Below are 6,179 nucleotides of genomic sequence, written 5' to 3' on the forward strand. Positions count from 1 at the left end.
CTGAGCAATATTTTTGGACTCTTCATTTTAGTTTTTTTTCAGTTGAGGTTTTCCATCTGGGTAATGAGTCCAGAGATTAATGTGGTTACATCAACCGTCGTACGATTTCGCATGTGACCACTTTGAGGTAATCAGCAGCAAGTAAAACTAGAAAGAGCAATCACAGATTGCAGACCCTCGCTAAAACTTGTTTTGTGCGGTGTTTGTGTAGTTTTGTGTGGTATAGTTTGGTGTGGCATTTGTGTACTGGTGTGTTACTTAATTAATAAGAGACATAATTAGAACTGCCACTTTATAACTGCTGGCAATGGTGACCGGGTACCAAGACGTCCCACTTTGATCGCACACCTGAATCTGACCCATGACGTTTTTCATTATTATTCAATTGAATTTAGAATGGGATTAAAATGAATTCAATTCAAATCAAATGGAAGACCAAATAGGTTCAAGTCCTGTATTGGAGAAATCAGAAGGAACCCAAATATAGTCAGCCTGCCAAGACCCTAGAATATGCTTTTAAAAAGTTTTGATAGCATCGCTTGTTGATTTTTGGCCAATGGGTTCAAATGCAAGACCATACCATGGGGTCTCAGAATCATCCGGTGGCCAACCCGATTTTTGACCTTCAAGGTCAAAGGTCAGATGGGTGCAAAAACATTTTTTCCCCAAAAAATGTCCAGAATAATGTGTTCTATCATTTAAAAGCCTTAAAGAACCAAAAAAACATAACATTAATTTCAGTATTTTACCATTTATTGACTAAATTTATAGGAAAACATGAAGAAATCTGAACCAAAAACGTCAAATATCTCCAAAATGGTTAAAATGACAGAACACGCATGAAAAGTCTTGACAAACCAGGTTCAAATACAGTGTAGATCGCTTATAAGAATCACTTCGGGCCAGCCTGGTTTGATTCTTATAAGCGGTCGATTGTTACAGGAGATCTCGGCATACGCCGGTCAGAAATCATAATGCCTATGGTTGGGATTGCTGATAACATGTGAAGGATGATGAAACCCTACATCTTGAGTTTGAGGTGGACAAGGAGGCCTATGTTCGAGGAATGTGTGAGGGGGTAGAGCATCACCTGTGGTCAAGTGATTCTCATCCTGCTTACAGTGGAATTCGCACATTGCGTTCATCCAAGCCCATCCCTCGGTGAACTGCTGTTGGAGCAGAGTGTGGTAGGCTCTTGACAGAGGAGTCCGAAGTGAAGGCCCACATGGCCGGTTACTTTGAGTGGTTGTACCAGACTGATCTACCAGCTGCCGAGTTGGACATCAGGGGTGTTTCAATCCCTGTTGCTGACCCTCCAATCAACTGTGGTCCACCTTCGCTTGTGGAAACACAGGCTGCGGTGAACCGGTTGAAATGGGGTAAAGCTCGATGGATCTGTGGCATCCATGCTGAACTTCTCAAGGCTGGTGGAAATGCTGCACTCATGCCATTGCATGCAGTTCTGTTCTCTGCCTGGAACACAGGCATCATCCCAATTGACTGGAAGAGGGGCCTTGTTGTCCCTCTCTGGATAGGGATGGGTGATCGCCAAGACTGCAACAACTACCGAGGGGTGACGCTGCTCTCAGTGACGGGCAAAGTCTGTACTCAGATAATTCATGATAGGGTTCGCCACCATCTGCTTGAGCACCAGCATCCAGAGCAGTTTGGATTTACACCAAAGAGGCAACGATTGACCGTATCCTTGCTCTTCGTGTCCTCACCGAACACAGACGAGAGCTTTGGCAGGGGCTGCTTGCAGCCTATGTTGATCTCTGCAAAGCATTTGATTCAGTGAATCGGGATGTCCTCTGGAGGATTCTTGGTCTCCGTGGGGTGCCACCAAAACTGAGCGCTCTGATGTCTGAACTATGCTCTGCTACTGAGAGTGCTGTGAGATGTGGTGGTATAATCTCTGACTTATTTCCAGTTGTTACTGGAGTTCATCAGGGGTGTGTGCTGACCCCCACACCTTTCAGCACTTGTATGGACTGGATTTTAGGGAGGATGTCGGACAGATCAAGCTGTGGTGCATTGTTTGGGAATGTCAAGATCTCTGACCTTGATTTCGCAGATGATGCAGTCACCTTTGCGAAGACTTTAGATATCCTTTTGGGGGCCCTCGAGGTGCTGAATGAGGAGTCGGAGCCACTGGGATTACTGGTTTCCTGGGTCAAAACAAAGATCCAGACTTTCAATGACATCTTGGATGCTGCTGTCCTGTCTGTGCCTGTTTGTGGTGAGGATGTTGAGGTCGTGGAGAGATTCACTTACCTTGGCAGTGATATTCATATCTCTGCTGGCTGTGAGTCAGAGGTCAATAGACGACTGGGTCGGGCCTGGGGAGTCATGGATATACTGGATAATGGGGTGTGGCGCTGCCGGTACTTGTGCGTGAGCACAAAAGTCTGAGTCTTCAGGTCCTTGGTGCTTTCAGTCTTGCTCTATGGATGCGAGACTTGGACTCTGACCAAGCATCTGAGAAGGAGACTTAATTCCTTTGGTACCAGGTCTCTTTCGAGAATCCTTGGCTATTGCTGCTCAGACTTTGTGTCCAACGAGCGGTTGCGCAGAGAGACTCAAATGAGATTTGTTACCTCCATAGTCCGTGAGCATCAGGTTCGGCTGTATGGACATGTGGCTCGTTTTCCTGATGCTGATCTTGCTCACCAGATTTTCTCAATGAGGGAGTCTCATGAGTTGAGGAGGCCAATGGGCCGATCACATGCCTTGTGGTTGCAGCAGGTTGATCGGCATCTCAAGGAGATGGGTTGGGCCAGGCATCTGCCTGGGGGATGGCGAGACGGAGGCTCCTGGAGTACCAGCGGAAAGTGGATGCAGCAACGCGCTGCTCTGGCACATGCTCCCATACCTGACCTGACGAGTGGCTCAGATTCCTCATTCTGCACCTCGGGGGTCCCCATAACGATATCCAGCATCTCCACAAAGATGACTGCATCATCTGCGAATCATGGTCAGAGATCTTGTCATTCCCAAAAGATAACCACAACTTGATCTCTCCAACATCCTCCCCAGAATCCAATCCATACAAGTGCTGAAAAGTTTGGGGGCCAGTCCACACCCCTGACAAACTCCAGTAATAACTGGACATAAGTCAGAGATGGAACCATCACAACTCACAGCACTCTCAGCTCCAGTGTATAGTGCAGAAATCAGATTGATTCGTTTTGGTGCACCCCACAATGATCGAGAATCCTCCAGAGGCCATCCCAATTCACTGAATCAAACGCTTTGTGGAGATCAACAGAGGCTGTGAGCAGCCCCTGTCGAAAATCTCGTCTACTTTCGATGAGGACCCGAAGAGCAAGTAAAGAATACGGTCAATCGTTGACTTCTTTGGTGTAAAGCCCGATTTCTCTGGGCACCGGTGCTCAAGCAGATGGTGGCAAACCCTATCAAGAGTTATCCGAGGAAAGACCTTGCCCAGCATTGAGAGCAGCGTCACCTCTCAGGAGCTGTTGCCATCCTAGCGATCACCTTTCCCTTTCCAGAGAGGGACAACAAGTACCCTCTTCCAGTCACGTGGGATGATGCCTGTGTTGTGGATCTTTTAATATTCAAGGTAACTCTTAATATTCAATGTCCACTCAAGGCAAAGTACAATTCAATCAGATAATAATTATTATGCGTGATATCATGGAGCGAAGCAGCATCGATGTAAAACATACAATGGTCTCCGTTAAATTGGAGTTACAGAGATCATCTATATATAATGCATAAGGGAATGTGGGGGAAAGTTAAGGGGGCCAAGGAGAGTAACAGAGAATAAGAGGAGGTGGGGAGTTGGGTCATAACGACCTATATCTGACCTTGACTGGGCCAGTTTTAAACAATATGCACACGAGAGAAACATCCCAAAAAGTTCTTATCATGTTGGTCAAAGATGACAAATGGATTAAAGCAAGACAAGGGTACAATTTTAAGTAAAACAATACAGAACAGATTCAGGCTGTTAACATTACATATATCTTTAGAAAGGCCTGTCAAGAGATGGCAGGTACCTCAATTAGAAATTTAAAGGAGAGAGAAGAGGAAAGAGGAGGGGAGACAGGGAACAACAGCAGTAGCAGGAAAGAACATTGGGTGCATGGAAAGGCTAAGAGAGTTGCTATTCGGCCTTTCGCAAAGCAAGAGAAGATAAAAGTTCCAATAAAATACATTTGATTAAAATATGTTTGATTAAAGGTTCCAATAAATGAGTTACAGAGAAATGAATACATATCACTAATTGAAACTAATTGACAGGTGCAATAATCACGAAAAACAGGCGCAAGAGTAATTATCTACAATTCGTGTGCATCGACTTCATTGATGGCCACATTTGAGCAGATTGATCATGGAACTACCATTTAAAAAGGAAGTCTGCTTCAACACCTGTGTTCCAAACAGAGCAGAGAACTGCGTGCAACGACATGAGCACAGCATTTCTGCCAGCCTTGAGAGGTTTGGCATGGATGCCACAGATCCCAGGAGCTTCACCCCCTTTGAACTGATTCACCGCAGCCTGTTTCCATAAACGAAGGAGGTTCACATTTGATTGGAGGGTCAGAAATAGGGAAAGTTACACCGATGACATCCAACTCAACAGGTGGTGGGTCAGACTGGTGCAGATGCTCAAAGTAACCAGTCATGCGAGCCTTCGCTTCGGAATCCTCTGTCAAGAGCCCACCATCCTTCACTCAAATGAGTACACCAAGGGACTGCCTTGGAGGAACGCAATGCAAAATTCCTCTGTATGCAGGATGAGAATCACTTTTCCACAGGTGATGCTCTAACCCTTCACAGATTCCTCAAACAAAGGCCCCTTGTCCACCCTCAACACATTTACAGTTTTACGGCTCAGCTCCCGAAACAGCTCAGCTCTGCCATTCAGCCTGGCCCTGCAACACTGGTTAATGGTGTTCAGTGTCCCTTGGGAGACAAAGTTATTCTTTGCCAGATGGCGGGTTGCAAGACATCCACCACCAATATCAAGGATGGTAGTCTTGAAGGCACTCCACAACTCTTTATGAATCCCTAAAACACCCAGACTGCCCAAATCCCCACTCAGCCTGTTCACAAACTCTACAATCACCCTCTCATCCTTGAGCTTGCCAACATCCAGCCTTGGCTTGGATGGTACCATTCGCCTGGATTTAAGCTGAAACTTCTGAGTTGCTACAACAAGCCTGTGGTCAGTGTTGAGGAACTGAGCACTCTGGTAGATCCTGTAGTTCTGAATCATCCTCCAGTGACCAGCAATGAGCACATGGTCAATCTCCTTTGCCACACCACCAGCATTGGAATACCAACTCCAGCGATGAGGCTGTGGGTGCTGAAACCATGAACCAGCCACCCTCGGTCTGCGACTTCTTGCCAAGTCAAGGAAATTAGTGCTACTCTGGTTAAGAGTTCCAGACCCCTGGGGACCAACACATGTCTCATAACCATCACTATCAATGCCAATCGATGCATTGCAATCCCCCATGACTAAAAGAGTATCTTGCCTGGGGCACTGATCATCCACAGACTCGAGCACAGCATGTAATTCCTCCTTCACAGTGAGATCACTCAACTCAGTTGGAGCATATACGGAGACCAGGAAAATGACACCCAATGAATGATGAATCCTCAGTCTCATAATACGCTCGTTGACTGGTGTAACCTGAGTTATCATTGGAGTCAGCTTATTGGACACAACGACAGCAACTCCTTGGGCATGGTAACCATCAGAGCGACCTGACCAATAGTATGTGTAACCACCCACCATGATTTCACCACTATCTGGTATCTGAACCTCAGAGAGTCCTTCAATACCAATGTTCACATGCTGGAGCTCAAATGATAACAGGGTTGATCATCTTCTCTTTGGGATAGGACAATCCAGGCACCCACCCAAAGAGATTGCCTCAGGCTAAAGAGAGGATACCGCCATCTGGTGTATGATACCTCAGCACCAACCCGAGACACATCACCACAATCTGACCAGTGAAGGTTGCCCCATGCTTTTCCTCATATCATCAAAGAATGGGAGTCCTGAAGGCTTTGAATATGAGCCCTGAAGGTGAGCTGCCCCAAAGAGCAGCTGCACAGGAGATACTTCCAAGAAGTGGGTTTTTATTTTTATTTGCCTTTTTTATGTGTTTTGCAGAAGGAAGTGTCTTACGCTGGCCGGAGTG

This window comes from Eptatretus burgeri, chromosome 2 (assembly GCF_056783735.1).
Source record: "Eptatretus burgeri isolate ZD-2024b chromosome 2, Ebu_testis_v1, whole genome shotgun sequence".
NCBI lineage: Eukaryota > Metazoa > Chordata > Myxini > Myxiniformes > Myxinidae > Eptatretus > Eptatretus burgeri.